The sequence below is a fragment of the Lygodium microphyllum genome, chromosome 26 (assembly GCF_053477565.2).
Source record: "Lygodium microphyllum isolate KBCC chromosome 26, Lygodium_microphyllum_v1.1.10, whole genome shotgun sequence".
Taxonomy (NCBI): Eukaryota; Viridiplantae; Streptophyta; class Polypodiopsida; order Schizaeales; family Lygodiaceae; genus Lygodium; species Lygodium microphyllum.
The window spans coordinates 1228828-1246101 of record NC_141160.1 but is presented as its reverse complement, the minus strand read 5'-3'; the positions used below and the strand labels follow the sequence as shown (position 1 = coordinate 1246101).

The window sequence follows — 17274 nt, the reverse complement described above, 5'->3', positions numbered from 1 at the left end:
TTAGAAACTTCATCCTTTAACAATCAAATTGCCCCAAGTGGACATACAAAATCTTCGTGTCTTCCACATCCAGATTTTCCTTAAACTAATGGACAGAGGTAGTACCCATGATTCAATAAGCATACCCTTGGTCTATAGGAGCAAAGATTATTCTGTAATCTCAAAAGGTAGCTTGAAGTCCTCCAATCACTTAAGGTTTTAAAAAATTATATAGCAAACAAGTAGCCCTTATAAACCAGGCAGAAACCAAAAGAGATGGAGAAAGTAGGTAAGATAAGAAGCATCACATCATATTTATCAAAGTACATTGTTATTAACCAAGAGTTTGTGCTTGCACTACAAAGTGGAATAAATTGACACTGCATGTTTCATGGCACTGGTTGCATGGGAGCCACAAACACTGCAAAATCCATGACAATCTATTTCGTTGTCCTGCATGTTTCATGGCATTGGTTGCATGGGAGCCACCAACACTGCAAAATCCATGGCACTAAGCCCAGAATCTCATTGCTATGAGCCCCAGTCAACCAGGATATCATTTCAGCGGCCAAAGAGACCGCCTTCCTTGTTGGTCTAGTAGCTCTAGAGACCTTTGAAAACCTCCAATTACATCTTTTTGGTACATCAGCCATCTGAAAGTTAGGAGATGAGGCAAGTCTATCTGTGTTCTACCCAAGAAACTCAATAAATCTATAAATATTAAAAAAATACAGTAGCCATCACATGTCAAAGAGTTGGCTACATGACTAGCATGGAATGAATACTGACATTCAATATACAAACTCTATGACGTGACCAAATTACAGGCGACAGTGAAGGCAGTTACAGGAAACAGGCATGAAGGAGCAGAAACCAAAAGGCCTGTTTCGAGAGCCACATGTGATAGTGTAACAGCATGCTGTGGGTATGCAAAATCTCCTCCGTCCCCCACAACAAGTGCACAAGGCACAGATCTGGAAACTACCGAGCTTCCGCCTTGTGACAGTCGTATTAAAAATCCTATCTTTGAGGTGAGGATCAGGTATAACCTCCCAACTGGTCATATTGTCCTGCTGAAACTCAACATCCTTCCAGGATGAGGTTTGTCCCGTATGAGATTTGCTCGGTGTAACCTACAACCATGAAAAAGCAAACCAAGCCATTAATGTGTTTCTTAGAAAAAACACAAACAGTGATCATGATAGAGTTGAGGAGTTAAACTTTCACTGGCTATAAATGTTACAAGCCTCCCACAACTTTGATAATGAGCAATACTCATCACATTCTGAAGAAAAGCATAAACTCAGGGCTACAATGGATCAGGTGTTACTCTTAGGAAGAAATTTTGGTAAGCATGCTCAGATCAGAACAAACATGAAAAAGTCTAGAACCTACAATATTTGGAGATGAAGGCTGCCAAAATATGACACTTGGGACAAAGCATTTGCATCATAACTTGACAGAATCCATGATTAGTGAAAACTCTTTATGCAGTGTGAGTAAGGATAATTTTGGCTAATAAATTCAATAGGCTTCAAGGAACTAGCCGCACTTGGATGAATTCATGATTGAACACATCTCTATCATGCCACATTTCTTTCTTTCAGAAAGTTACACCACCATGCAACTGCATAACAGATTCCGTTATCAGTAGTTTCCCCCATGCCTAAGAGTAGATCACCTTACATTCTTCCGAAAAACAGAATCCTGTAAGAGATTCCTGTAATCAACATAGTGGATAAACCATTTTGCAGAGAACCAGGTCATCTTGTCACATGCTATGTAGCAGGGTGGCATATTGATAGCTGTAGGTCTGCTATGTCCTTAGTATACCAACTTGTATTAAGGCTTTGTTAATATGTGAGTCCATTCATTGGTTGCATAATATTTAATTGCCACACCCAATAGATAAGGATGATGCTGGGGCGAAAACAGCAGTGCCTCACTCTAGGATAGCTCCAGGTGGGTCAGCTGCATATGGCGATAGGGAGATGATGATGGTTATGATAGATGGCAGCTGTAAGTCTGCTACGTCCTTAGTATGACAGCTTGTAATAACTTTAAGGCTTGCTAATGTGAGTCCATTCATTGGTTGCATAATATTTCATTGCCGCACCCAATAGAGAAGGATGATGCCAGAGGTACGAACAGCAATGTCTCACTCCAGGATAGCTCCGGGTGGGTCAGCTGCCTATGGCGATAGGAGATGACAACGGTGATGATAGATGGCAGCTGGCAAAGATGTGAAATGACAGGTGAAAAAATAGTCCTACTAATGATCCCCTTTCGTAGTAACTTTGTAAGTCAGTTGTTCTACCAAAATGATGGGAGAATGAGGGGGTGAAAGAGTAGTCCTGCCCATGATCCCTCTTTGGTCCTACCAAAATCATGGCCGATGAGAGTAAGCAACATCACATAGTGATCAAGTGACCACTAGCATGTCAGATCCATTATGAGCACTAAGCCCACTAGTCTCCACTCAATGAGGTAAAAGGGGTGCATGCCACACAAAACCGGGTGAAAGGTTTTCACTTGGAAGGCCGCCAAATTGGTTCTCACCCTTCGAAGTGCCCAAATACATAAACACAATACTAATGCAAAGGAGAATGCAAGGTGGGGATGCTAGTAGACCAAGGTGCCAATTGGGTAGTGCCCTCACAAGGGAATCCTTCACTGGCCCCAACAATCGGTGCTCCTTGCAATAATTCTTTAACTTGTATTGCTTAAGGTTGAAGTACACTAAGATATGGATTGATCTCCTTCAATCTTCAATACAATGGCTGGCATAAATGACCAGCAACTCTTTGGATCAATTTGCCCCTTGATTGGCCTTCAATCCAACCACTATTGGGTCTTTAAACTGCAAGCCACAATAAAGGAAGAATGGGCTCACCTCCCTCAAGCCAACTGTAAATTCTCCATCTATACCTGCAACGCACAGTATGGAGTCTTCATTTAATGGGCATAGATCCCAAGGTGGATGAGAAACTCCACTAGTTGTAAATTAGGGTTTCGACAATAGCTTCTTCAATTGCTTTTCACTTGAAGTTGGAAATGACTGGGAATTGCTAAGGTAATGTCAAAGGGTGAGATGAGAAAATCAATTGAAGAGAGTATCTTTTGAATGATAGCTCTAATGGCACCAACAGCTTCGAAAGGGAGTGAAAGCCCCCAATGCAACTCATGATCCCTCATGTTCTATTGCTGCCTCTCACTGAGGCAAAGAAAACCTACCTGCTGCTTGTCCCATAGTGCTACGTGATTAATTGTTGCCTATCTCAAAACTAAACCAGCAGCCCGAGAATACACCAACAATCATCGACTTGGCTGAAATAATCCTTTCTCATCCTCTAAATAGCTGCCTCCACACTCAATGAGCCCCAAACAACGCTCTCTCTTTTAGAATTTGCTAATCCTATGGCTGGTGCCCAATGTTTTAGTTAGTTGGTTTGTAGTGTGAACACAACTACATTAATAACTTATGTCACCACTTCTAGAGTTAGTCCTAAGGCTAAATTAACTCTAGTTGAGTAAACAAGGCTGTCCAAGACTCGGATAAGTCTAAAAAGAAGGGAAAATGCCATTATTGCAAGGAGCCAGGTCAATATGTTGACGAGTGCTGAAAGAGATTGGCCAAGGAGAAGAAAAAAGACTCGAGATTGGCTATCCAAAAGGCATCAACCAGCAAATCAACAAATGGCAATGCAAATAAACTTTGTTTGAGGAGGATTATGCATTTCTCACATGCAATTATGATTCTTCTACGGCTAATTCAGCATTTAATACTATTGAAACGCTGCAAACATGGTATTTTGATAGTGGTGCTTTAAAGGACTGCTAACAATCATGTGTGATTGCGTGGTCATCTCCTCCCTATGAGCCTCCAATCCGAGTCAGACAAGAGCATCAGGAGCTTTCACATTGTATTTGTCTGCCATTTTATGTGTTTTACACACTTTAGATGGAGGCCACACTAGTGCAACTTTTCGTGTACTTTTGGCTATTTTTTAAGGATTTGACCACATTTAAGTTTTTTCCTCTTTTTCACCTATATACAAGCAACATGCCCTCCCACTTTCATTACCCATCATTGATCCTTCATGATCAACCAACCCTCCTCGTTCTCTTATCCCCCTACTACCATTTGGCACCCACACAAACGTGTAGAGCTGTGTGTTGGTGCTAACTGTTACAACCTTGTACCTTCAGCCATTGCAGTCACATTGTTCCTTATCTCTCCTATGGTTTCTTTGCCTCCTCTCTGTGTTCACTTTCCTCGTTCTATTGCACACTCTCACATGGTATCAGAGCCACGTGTGGGTGCCAAGGATTTCGAAGAGCGCTCTATTCATGGTTCCAACCATCTTGATCACCAGTTTGGGGACAGCAGACCTATGCTTTGCCTTGTAACAAGCTGGGCGGCCTATTTTCAGATCTGCATTTTCAAGGCAGACCTCCCACGCACAAACTGCGGGTTTAGACCTGCATTTCAGGCAGGCGGCACCCTACTCTTGCTGGGCGGCAAGTTTTCTCTGTTGGGCAACAAGTTATCTTCGCTGGGCGGCAACTTCCTGTGCTGGGCGGCAGTTTTCCAACTCGACTGCACCTCCTAGCTGCTGGGTGGCCCTTTATGCAGGTTCTAGCCTACGTTTTCTGCCGGTGACCCTCCTCGTAATTTGTGTTTGGGCTTCCAAGCAATCTTCAGCAATGGGCGGCCTATTCCAAACTTCACTGACTTCATCTTCAGCGCCGAGCGACCTTTTCCAGGTTGGGTGGTCCATTTCTCGGTTGGGCGGCCTGTTTTTTGTGTTGGATAGACATACTTCAGACTTGGACACCATATTTCAAACCTAGGCAACAGTCTTTTTGGCTGGATAAGCGGACAATTTTGTTGTGTTTCACACTGGAAAGGTTCTTTTGACCTAGGTGACATCATATTTTGTTTGGGCGGCCAACATCAAGGCAGATTTGCATTTACTACAAGGACTCACTTTTGGGGCACTCCTGGTCCTTGAGCAGCCCCTAGATTGGCTGTCTTTACAGGTTGAAGCCCTGTTTTCCTCTGCATTTACTACTCCCTCTCTATGCCCCACATTGTGTGTTCCCTTCAGAATCAAATACTCCCGGTCTATTTGGCCCCAATCAGTTTTCTTCTTTGCCATGGCTCAATGGACCTCAATTATCCTGAGAATACCTCTTATTGGTCACCTTTATTCCAATGGCAACATCTTCTCTATTTTCGTGAAGGTATTTCTTGAAGGACATATATGGCCAATGTGTATGCTACGAGGGATCAAGTGGTTCGATATCATTTAGACCAACCACCATCTTATTACTTTTTCTTATATATATCTTCCAAGGCTTCTAATCCTTGATTGGAATTGATGGCATCTCTTAAGCAAGTGCTAGTCCTATCCTCTCTCTCTCTGCATTCGACAAGTTGGATGGAACAAACTACCCTCTATGGTCATGCCGCATGGAGTGTCTCCTTGACGATTGTGACCTTTGGGATTTTGTTACAATCCCTATACCTCGACCTACCGTGGATCCTCATGATGGTGTGACTATGGACTCGACAGCTTTATGGGATCAGGAGCCTGCTCTTCTCTCCTTTTGCGTTGTACAAAGCCTGTGTTTGTGCATGTTCAACATCTCTACACCGCTACAAAGATTTAGAGGAGTCCATATCTAGACATTTGGGCATCACTTATCTCGAGTTGAAGCTACAACAGCTCGCTATCACAGATTCCCCTACAATGAGAGATCATAGCCACACAATGAAGGAGATTTGGGATGAGCTTTGATCCCTTGGTAACAGACATTTCTTCGAAGAACCTAGCTGTGACACTTCTCTCACATTTTCCATCACCGATATATGATGTGTTCTATACCAGTCTTCTCACTTCTCATAGTTGGGAGACTCACTTAGAAGGAGCTAGTTCCATTGGTGCTTGAGCAAGATGCGCGTCATAGCGAGGCAAATTCTTGTGGAGCCCGTGCACATAGCCGTGCTTATGCAGTTTTATCTACAGGTACAACACAAGCCAAGCTAGAAAGGGAAGAGGAAAACGTTGGAGCCATCTTCCAACTTCGCTACAGCTTTTGTGGGGAAGCGTAGAGAGTATCCCATGTGTTCTCATTGTGGGAAGCCCTCGCACCACAAAAAGTGCTAGCGGATATACCCTCATCTTCACCCGAGAGCGAACGGTGGATCTACAACCTAGCCTTCATCTACCTCTACTTCGTCACCCACTATTTCCACTGAGTCAATGTTTCTGAAAATTTATCAAGTGGAGAAGCCTTCTTTGGCTGTCTCTTCTTCTGGGCAACCTTGGCTCATTGCCAATGGTGCATTGAGTCCTACGACTCCAAGAGGTGTTTTGTTGCAAGATCTCTGTCCGTCAAAGGGTATTGTCACTGCTGGCGACATTTCTCCGATGCTTATTAGTGGTGTTGGTGCAACAATGTGAAAATCTAAAGCATTGCAATGCTTAAGGGGAAGAAAGGCCTATAACCTAATGGAGGTTTGAGACTAGTAAAGTTTCCATGTACTTCTAGATGAAGCTTCAGCATTGTTTCACCAATAGATGCAAAGTGAATGGAAGAGGATAACTTGGCAAACCATTCACACTTGTCGCAACTTTACCGAGATTCCTTTCAATTAGAGCAACTTTGGTTTGATCTCAATTAGGTTCAATAAAGCAAGAATCAAGAGCAAGGATCAAAGCAGGGGTCTAAAGCACCTAGGATGGTAGGAACTACTGTCCTTTGCTCCTAGATGGTCTTCTCCTACGTGTGTGTGTGTGTGTGTGTGTGTGTGTGTGTGTGTGTGTGTGTGTGTGTGTGTGTGTGTGTGTGTGTGTGTGTGTGTGTGTGTGTGTGTGTGTGTGTGTGTGTGTGTGTGTGTGTGTGTGTGTGTGTGTGTGTGTGTGTGTGTGTCTTCTAAGCCATTAAATTAATTTTCAAAAGTAATTAATTATAAAAATTGATTTCAACCCTTCCCACGGCCAAAATTAATTGTGCCTATTCATAATTAAATTAGCTAGGCCATTTGCAACCCGGAGTGATTCCCAACCTCAATTGACCCTTAGACTAGCATTAATTAATTAATTGATACCTAGTCCCTAATATCACCACTTACACTTAATGGCCAAGAATTGTCCTAAAGTCACAAATGACACCAATTGCTACCAACAAAGGCCTAGCTAATATAACTTATCACAACATTTGCCTTTGACAACTACTACTTCCTTGGGGTCCTTGCCCTGTTACCATGAAATAACTACCATGTGCATTATATATTTACTATAACATTGCATATTTGCTTAGTAAATTAATCAAATGTTTGTAGCAAAAGCAAAGCATCCAAGAATTTCGCATCCCCATGACAAACCTCCTTCTTGAAATCCTTACAATTGTCCTCGATTGCATTGCATTGTACCAAAGCAAAAGCATACTGCACTAAAACTTTCATAAGGCATCACAATCACAACATTGGCCACTGTTGTCTAACCATGCCATATGCCCAAAACTTCTTGAAATTTTCCAACATGAATAAACATGGCATAAAACTCAAAATCAGTTCAGAACTATTGCTAGACACCGAGTGGATGCATCCTTAACTCATGTTTCTCAACTATTCTGACTTCACAACCATAGTAAAAAACATTCTCAACATAAAACATGGCTGAAACTTTCAATGGCATTCATTAACATACTGTTGTCCATTGACCAACTATAAACCCTTGAAAATTAAGCATAAACGGATCATTTGTTGATCTAAGAACTTATCTCAAACTATTGCGAAAGTGACCCCATATTGATCACAAGATGATTCCAAAAACAGATCAAAAACTGATGCAAAACTTATCCCAAAGTGATCATAGACTATTCTCAAACTAATCAAATACTGAGCTAAAGCTGATCAATACTTGATCTCAAAACCGAGGCAAAGATTCATGCCAAACTAATGCAAATGTATCATTTAACTGCCACTGTGAAACCCATACTCATCTACATACATCTCACATTGACTAGTACACTGAATAGTAACCTCATGGCAGGCATAGTGTCAACACAGTACCTTGGATGCATGCTAAATACATCTGAGATCCACTACATACAAGAGTTGTCCATATTTGGAGGAGTGAAAGTGCTACCTTCCCATTGAGCATCAGGTACTCCTCTAGACCCCTACTCTACCGAGCTTGACTGAGCCCAATCCAAAGTCGACTCTAACTGAAAAGCATCAAGGTAAAGCTGCAACTGAGGATAATTTGCCATGCCACCCTCCTCCATCCAGTTGCATTCTTTCATAGGTGAGACAATATTAAAACATCACCAAGAAGCACATAGAAACTTTAGCTCTAACTTTACTTGCCTCAAATCCTTCAATAGATTCTAGGCCTTTTTCCCTCTTGACTCAATCTTGAGTATTGTGATGCTTTATACTTTCGCATTGCTACAATTCCAACTTAACTAATATGCAACATTGCATCTAGTTAACTAACCCCTCATGTATACCTGACATGCTAGGAACACCAAACACATTAGGCAACATTCTTATTTGTATACTTTGAACCATTGCAATATGACTCAGTATGGAAATTTGCATACTACCAACCATACCAAGATACATTTTTCCATACATTGCATATGCATAAATAGCTGCATTTTTCCTCATGCAAAGCATTACTAGCCACAATTTTCCTCATGACTAGCACTATAGGAAGCATTTGCATGACCAACATTAATACTATGAGTCCCAAACACAATGGCTGCATATATGCATTGCCAAACTTGTCACTTTTGCATCAACATCATGCCAACATTGCTATACATGGGGTTATGCATATTACCAACCATACCAGGATACACAAGGCCTTGCACACCATGCATTGGTTGCTGCACACCTTAAGGAGTTGTGCTATACATCCCTATATGCAATCCCTAACCCACCATAGCATGGAAGCTAGTGCCACCACCAAAGTATCTTGGCTGCCCCATCATTGCATACATGCCCTACTGTCCAAAAAACATTGGATTGGCACTTCCGCATTGGCCTTGTATATGCATCGATTTCCCCATTGGCATCACTTGCTTATGCTCACTACCCACATCTGGAACAACATACTATTGTATTGGCTCTTCCTTCGATGCATCTCACTGTTCCAAAGCTCCTAAAGACAATTTTCTCTTCTTGCCCTTGCTGCCCTCTTTTAAGGGCTACAAAAAGCGCATGAACTAAGGATCATTTGCCAATTGCATAAACATCTCAATTATTGTGCTTAGTTGATATTTAAATTAGTCATCAAATTCCTCTTTGTCTTGCTAGTCATCATCTTCAAGAGACCTAGAAGGACCCACCTCTTGTCCGATTCCCTGATTCTTAGCTTCCTATCCATGCCACATGCCTTGTCCAAGATCAAGCATTGCATTTCCTTCTTTTCCATGTGAATCTTCATATTGATGCTCTTTTCCTTGTGAATCTTCATATTGAGAGGCATCATCACTACTTGGTCCCATCTTGTGATATGATGATATCCTTGTTGTAATTGCTCAATTGAACACAATTTCAGCACTAGAGCAATGCTTCTAAGCTTCAATCAAGTGCCTCAAGGCCCACCAATTCAAGGGAATCAATGGTACGCCAACAATGGAACCATGAAACCAACCTTCATTCTTGGAGAGGATAGAGAAAACCTAATTAACCACTTAATTATAGCAACTAATAAATTTACAAAAAAGCACACTTTACTATATAATCTTGGACATTGTACACCCTATTGGCCCCAAAACTAGTACCCCTTTCGGTATTTCTTTACGTTGATCCAAAAGCCCCTTACTGTCACAAATGATCAACAAGCCTTTCGAGTAGTTTGCTCCTTGCCCTTCACCCAAGACTTATACAAACTAGACCCATATCTGGCCAAATGCTGCTCCAAATCAAATGGATGAGCTAGCATCTAAAATCCCTAACATTTCCTTGAATTACACGTGTTGATTTCAATGTACAATGCCCTTGTCAAATGGCACAAGTCCTAAGGTGGCTACTAAACCCTAATTACTACTATAAATTAGGGTTTACAATAGAATTTATGTTACTCTTTACCAAATTTGGCTATGATCTTCTCCAAGTGGTTGGAAAATGCTAAGATAATCTAAGAATGGACTAGAGAAGGTGAGAGAATACAGAAGAGAGAATATCTTGATTTTTCACGCGAAAAAGAGTTCAAATCTGATTGCTGCCAGTACCAGACTGCATTTAACGCAATCACCTGTGCTGAAGGCAATAAATGTTGTTGCCAACCCTTGGCTGCTATCACTTGCATCTAGGAGGACTGGAGCTGATGTCACTTGCTCTTGGATGATCTTCTCCTATTGTTGGCTACTTCAAAAGGTCCTCCAATGGCTGCATATCAGACCAACAACACCTCCTTCCTTTCTATTGCAAGTTGAATAGGTTGAATGGCTCAAACTAGCCCCAAAAAACGTTTTTCTCAATTGCATGAGTATTTGTGTCAAATGGCAGTTTTCTACATCCATTTTTTAAAACTATCCAACCATTAAATTAATTTTTAGAATTAATTAATTTTATAAATTAATTTATACCCTTCTGTGGGTACCCAAAATTAATTGTGCATGTCCGTGATTAAATTGACTAGGCCATTTGCAACCTGAAGTAGTTTCCAATCTTAATTGACCCTTAATTAATTAATTAATGCCTAGTCCCTAGTGTCACCATTGCTGCTTAATGGCCAAACAACTATCCTGGGGTCAAAACTAAGACCAATTGACAACCAAAACCCACCTAGCACAACTTGTCACAACTTTTGCCTTTGACACCCACAGCCTCCTCAAATTCCTTGGCTTGAAATAACTACCATGTGCATCACATTTACATTACAACGTTGCACATTTGATTATTAAATTAATCAAGTGTTTCTAGCAAAAGCAAAGCATCCAAAATTTTCACATCCCCAAGACACCGTCTTCAACATTCCTCTGCCTCTAATGCAACTATCATCATTAGCTTGATTTGGAGTCCTCACCAACACCTTGGACTATGTGCAAGGACTGATTAAGCTACCATTGTATTCAGCCTTCCATTTAGGCATGGTTTTTGGACCAACTGCTACAGCTACAGACTATTTTGATCAAGTTGGCCAAAATTTGACTAATCAAATTGGCCAGATTTGGCTTAAGTTATCTATATGTATCCCATCCCCACTTGGCAAATCATTTATCTTTCTTGTTTGCAAGTTCAAGGCACTCCATCTCCTACATTCCTTCGCCTCCAATACAACCATCATCATCACCCTAATCCATTCATTGCACTCACTGATGCCTTCGGCTACGTGCAAGGATTGATCAATCTACCATTATTTTCAACCTTCAATTCAGATTCATTGGAGACTATCATTTCATTTTCTTCTTTCTTGCTATCTCTCTTCTCTCCATGTTCGTATTCCTCTTCTATTGCGCACTCCACACCTCATAGACTTTTACCTTGGCATCATCATTCATATGCTAGTTGGAGAATTTGTGAATGTGGCCATTCTAAGCAAGACAACTACATCTAGGGGGATCCTCTCTAGGCTAGTTGTAGTCATTGTTGTTTGATACCCCAACATCCTCTTTGTGGCTTTTCATCATCCCTTTTCATAACTTCAAGAAAACATAAAAGCCACTTCATTCTTTGAAGGGGTGAAAGCAACAACCTTGTTTTGAAGGATGATTTGAAACACAAACAGTTCAGCTAACTCGATCTAGAAGCTTTTGCATAATGTATATAACATAATCATCATCTTTGAGAGATCTACTGGCCTTCTCAATCTAGCCCATCAAATCAATAAGCAATTGCACTAACTTGGAAAGATTAGGACCTTCAACTTTTACAAGTTATTCTTCGAATTGACACAAGAAAGGTTGTCTATCCCAAAATACCTATCACTCGGTTGAGAAACCACTTCTTCACTTTACAAACTTCCTTTAGGGTTTCACACTAACAACCCCAAAAAAGGTCAGTATCCACATTTTAGCCACTTTTTCAATAGGCACCCACACAGTGGTGCACCACCCTAAACAACTTATGCCTATAAATAGACAATCACTTCATTCATTACCACCTCTCTCTCTTATTCATTCTTGACCACCTTCTTCGGTCACCACCACCACTTCCCTTCTCTCATCAGCCCCTTCCACTGCCCTCGTACCCCCCTCAAGAGAACATTGCGGTTCGTGGCTTGTGGCTGCCTTCATCCTTCCTCTTTTGCTTCAAGCATCCTAATCCAACATCGGGCTTTGCATTTGGAGCTTCTTCCACCTGGCGTCACCATCATCTACTTGGCATCAGCAGCCTTTTCCATCAAGCTCCACCTTCACCTGCGTTTTTCAATGTGGAAATCTTCTCCTTGCCCGGCATCATTATGTCTAGCTTGGCATCAACATCCTAGCCTTTGGCGATAATCTACATTGCCGAGCGTCAATGATTTCATCACTCATCTATCATAGGGGCTGCTAGGACTTATGTTTTTGCAACCTGGCTCCTCCTCCATCACTTAGCATCACTCGTTTATATCATAGGGGTTATTGGGATCTATGTTTTTGCAATCATGCTTCTCCATCACATGGCGTCATTCATCTATCACAGGGGCTGTTGGAACCTACATTTTAGATGCCTAGCTCCTCCTCCATCACCTCGCATCACTCGTCTATCACAAGGGTTGCTAGGACCTACGTTTTTGCAGCCTAGCTCCTTCTCCATCACCTAGCATCACTCGTCTATCACAAAAGGCTACTCAGACTTGCGTTTTTGCAATCTAGCTCATCCTACATCATATGGAGTCATCATTATCCACCTAGCATCAACATGTGGACTGCTCTCTCTACATTAGGCAGCTCCAACACTCTAGGATTTGCGTTTTGCTACCTAGGTCACTCCTCGAAATCAAAGGACTACAGTTTGCACCCTCAATAGCTGGTAATCATCTTTCACATCTCTAATGACATTAGAGGACTACGGTTCACTCCCTCGACAATTAACCTTCATCTTCCATTGATTACTTTGATAGCCCACTACTCGAAGGACTATGTTTCACTCCCTTTACTGTGCAAATTCCCACAGTTGCTGCCACCTGAATTAGACAGGACAATGCAATTATCTTCTAAGCTTTAACTTCGCTAAATCAACTTTTCTTCTCATAGCATGATTCAATGGATCATCACCATATTCTTCTTGTGTTTTTGAGTTTCTCTTCTCTCTCAATGATTGCTGTACACACTTTGTGTTACTCCCCACAAACCCTATTGTCTCTTTGTACTGTCTCTTATTTTGACATGATATTCGAGCATACCTATTGTTTTTTGCACATTCCACTACTTTTCTTTTCAAAGAATAAAAGGCTCTATTAATAACACCTCTACAAAATTTTCCTAAGGTAACATACAAAACACAAAGATCCTTGTAGAAAGTAATTGCATGCATCAAAGATACAATCATTGTGTAGACAACCAATCTACTCAGTTATAATGCCATAAAAGATTGGCTCCCTTGAAGTATTGATATACACAAGCTAGACCTCAATCTACGGACCAAGCAACAACCCCCAAAGTCGCAACCATGGTCTTTGTTGTGCAATGAAAGATAATCTTAAGGGCTCTTCTCCACACCTCTTGAGCTTGGGGCAACCTCATATCTTATGTCTCTACTCGCTCACCACATCTCAAACATGCTATTGGGACCCTACCATATCCAAGCCATGGGCCAACTGCTAAGCTCCTATGAGCTACTAACCATAGGAAGGAAACAATCCTCCTATATGTCTACAGATGTCATCCAACCCACTCTAAAATTCTGACAAAAGTTGATCTCAAATTCCCTATCCATGTCAATGAGGAATAGTTCTAACTTCTTAGCTATGCCTTGTGCTCTAATCCTCCTCATCTAAATCCCCTCTCGAGTGTGGTTGCATAGCTAAAGAAGGCTACATCGCATGACCTATCAAAGAACAAATCCCTCCAAGCCCACTCTCTTATATCCAACTATAACCTCTAAAGGGGCCTCGTTTGATAGACCCAAAATCTATCAAATAGGTAACTAGGTCCACAAGTCCAGGTCAATGTACCACCTCCTCTCACATTGTATCACTAGTAATTTGCCTAGAGCATCCTATGAGCTCTATCTAGTCCAAATCCCTACTAGGCAATGTACCACCTCCAACAAATTGTACCACTAATCCTTTGTCTAGAGCATCCTATGAGCTCTATCGAGTAGGTGACTAGGTCCACATCAATTTACCACCTCCTCTCACATTATACCACTAATCCTTTGCCTAGAACATCCTATGAGCTCTATCTAGTCCAAATCCCTACTAGTCATGATAACGCCAAGCAAGATGTTCCCTATGAAGAAGAAACCACTCCAAGTCTAAGAAGTGAGCACTTACATATTAACCTATTGTGGCAAAGATTCTCTCTGATACATAGCAAATGAGAGCGAGCAAAGGAACCTGATCAGTAAGAAGGTAGACGAAAAGGCGTTCAAGATCATCCTTGTTTGGGACCAGGACCGTGCCTTTAATCATAGATCATGTTAGTGTGAACGCATCTTCAAGACCATTTGATGCATCTCTTTCAAACCTTGACATTGTCATTAAACACCCTTGCATGAGGAATAAACTGGGAAGCCATCAATGCTAGCTCACGTGCTCAAAGTTAAAACGTCAATCACCAAGAAGAAAACTAAAGCTGCCTACGAAATTGCAGAAAGGACTGCAACATGCAGCCAAGTGCATAATCACATGGGAGTAGGGTTGCTGAAAGATGCAGACCTGATGCAAACTGCAGAAAACGGAGGCTGGGCAAGGACCTCAATAGAAAGTGCTATTAGTGAATAATTGCCGGCACTGAAGAAAGGGGTAGCACAGAGAGAGAAAATTCCAAGGAGATTAAGAACTACAAAGGAAAGCAAAATTAAGATGGTGCCACCTACAGTTGCTACAAAGGCACAGCAGTTCTCTGCCTTGGAGTGTGTGTAACAGACCTTGTTCCAATTGAAACTGACATTTGCACCTCAGTCAGGCAGTGGAAAGAGAATCAAATGACACATGCGGCACACATGAACTATGATATAAATGCCTTAGGGCAAGTCAGAATGTCAATCAAATGGCCACGATGGCAACATCTGGCCTATTAAGGACTCGCCTCACTTCAACCCCTCTTTCTAGCTTGCCTTCATACAGCCCTTGCATCTATTCAAATCTTACTGAGCACTACATGACTATTACAGTTCAATTATACAGTTATGTCTCGCTGACCCAAATACTAGTACTACCCTGTACAGGATTTCTCAATCAATGTTGCAAGGCCCTCTTCTCACGAGAGTTTTGCCTGTGCCAAGCTGTATGTATGGTCTACTAAGGATGACCTTCAACCGATCTTGAAGCTTGGCTCGTGAAGGAAAGTGTTTCTAAATAAAGGAAGCAGATAGTCTCGGGAGAGGACGCAAGAGGCTCCTTAGATATGGTCAATAGCTAACAGACCGAGTGCAGTAATGGCCACCCAATGATGGCCGATGAGTTGGATGCAATAAAAGCATAAAAGACACTCGGGCCCAATAGAAGAGCAAGCTAACGTTTAGATTAAGGATCGCAAGAGGTGCTATAAAAGTACAGGACGAGGAGGTGAGCCTGAAGCAAACAATCCAGGCACCTAGGCAATGCTGAACAGGCCACCCGTTCTCAATGTGAAGAGAATAAGTTGATGTGAATGGCATGACATGTGGGAAAACACGAACTTCATACGTCCACATAGCATATCAGAAAAAGACCTATAATGCATGCAGCATTACCCCCCTACATCAGAAATTTAGTTGTCTTCCCTCTAATGGCCTCTGAAAAATGAGGCAAATTGTGTTTCTTGGATTTGAGGCTTCCATAGTAACTGCAGGAGCTCCTAGAGCACAGTGTAGAGTCTAACAATGCACCTTTCCACAACTTGGTGAAGGCACGTGCAAGAATATACAATAGTATGCAATGCTCGGTTGCCAAGCTCAACAGCAAAGAGCTTCCGATAAAGAACCACCGGGCTTAAATTGCTGACGGTGGAAGCTTCACCCCTGATTAAGGGATGAGAGGTTTCCGCAGCATTGAGAGACAGAACCACCATACTTAAAATGCTGACGATGGAAGCTTCACTTCTGACTGTGAGACTGAGAGGTTCCCGCGGCATTGAAGCAAAGAACTCTCCACACAGAGCCACCAGAACTAAAACGCTGAAATAAAAACGGGGGAAGAACAGAATTCAGGCAACTTACAGGAGGGGTACGCAACCCGTGAGCTCGCGGAGGGGGGCCATCTGCAACACAATGCCGAACGAATTAGGTGAGCGATGCTATGAAAGAGCTATCGACGGGCAAGAAGAAATTCAGAACAAATTAAGCAGGCAATGCTGTGATAAGACCATCGGCAGGTAAGAGGGCTTCCTCGGGCTCTCGTCACTAACCTGGCAGGCAGAACAACTCCAGCATCCCGGGGAGCAGGAGGAGGAGCAGCAGCATATTACGGGACATGGTGAGAGAGGACCACTGAGATGGTGACGGTGAAGAAGGAGAGAAGATGATGAGGACTTGATGATAATAGGAGACTATGCGGCAGGGAAGGAAATGGCCGGAAGAGACACGAAAGATGGCTGGCGGTATGGCAATGATGACAGGCGAACACGAGAGAGAGAGAGAGAGACATAGAGTTGGTTTTCTTTCCTTCCTTGGCTTCATAATCCAGTTGGGAGGGGCTCCACTAAATGATGATCACCATCAGAGGCAAGACAGACAAGCTGAGGCGGGCAACCAACCTCTACTAACGCACATTCAATGCACAGGAGCATGCTGCCGTGATGTGAGAGAGTGAGAGAGAGAGTGTGAGATGGGGGGGGGCGGGAGCTGTCTTGAATGCTTTATTACTAGTCCCGCGAAACCGATGACCATGTATCATCACCATCGTCATGGGGTCATGAGATCCTTATGGGGTCCTTCCAAAAGTAAACCCATGCCCTCACTATGGATAAGTTTTATTAAGTGTTGTTAGGGTGCAGTCACACCAGGCCATCGGATCCCACTCCCCTTACTACCACCCAATGCTAACAAGGGGAGTGGGATTCTCTTACTTCTCCGTTCCCCTTGCTAACCTCTGCAAAAAAGACTGAGAACTAATGGACACCTTAACCTTAAATTTCTTGTATAGAAAATATGAGAACTAATGGAAAAGGCTACTCGTGTCTTTGCAAACTTTGTATTCT

The 17274-nt window shown here is 42.2% G+C and overlaps 1 long non-coding RNA gene across 1 annotated transcript; it reads right to left on the bottom strand.

Moving 5' to 3' along the window:
* Positions 1-1016: 1016 nt before the first annotated feature.
* LOC148012939 (uncharacterized) lies at positions 1017-16868 on the bottom strand. The gene is made up of 3 exons (XR_015688936.1): positions 16483-16868; positions 16295-16335; positions 1017-1112 (listed from the first exon to the last, which is right to left on the bottom strand). It is a non-coding gene; the product is annotated as an uncharacterized LOC148012939 (long non-coding RNA).
* Between the last annotated feature and the right edge of the window lie 406 nt (positions 16869-17274).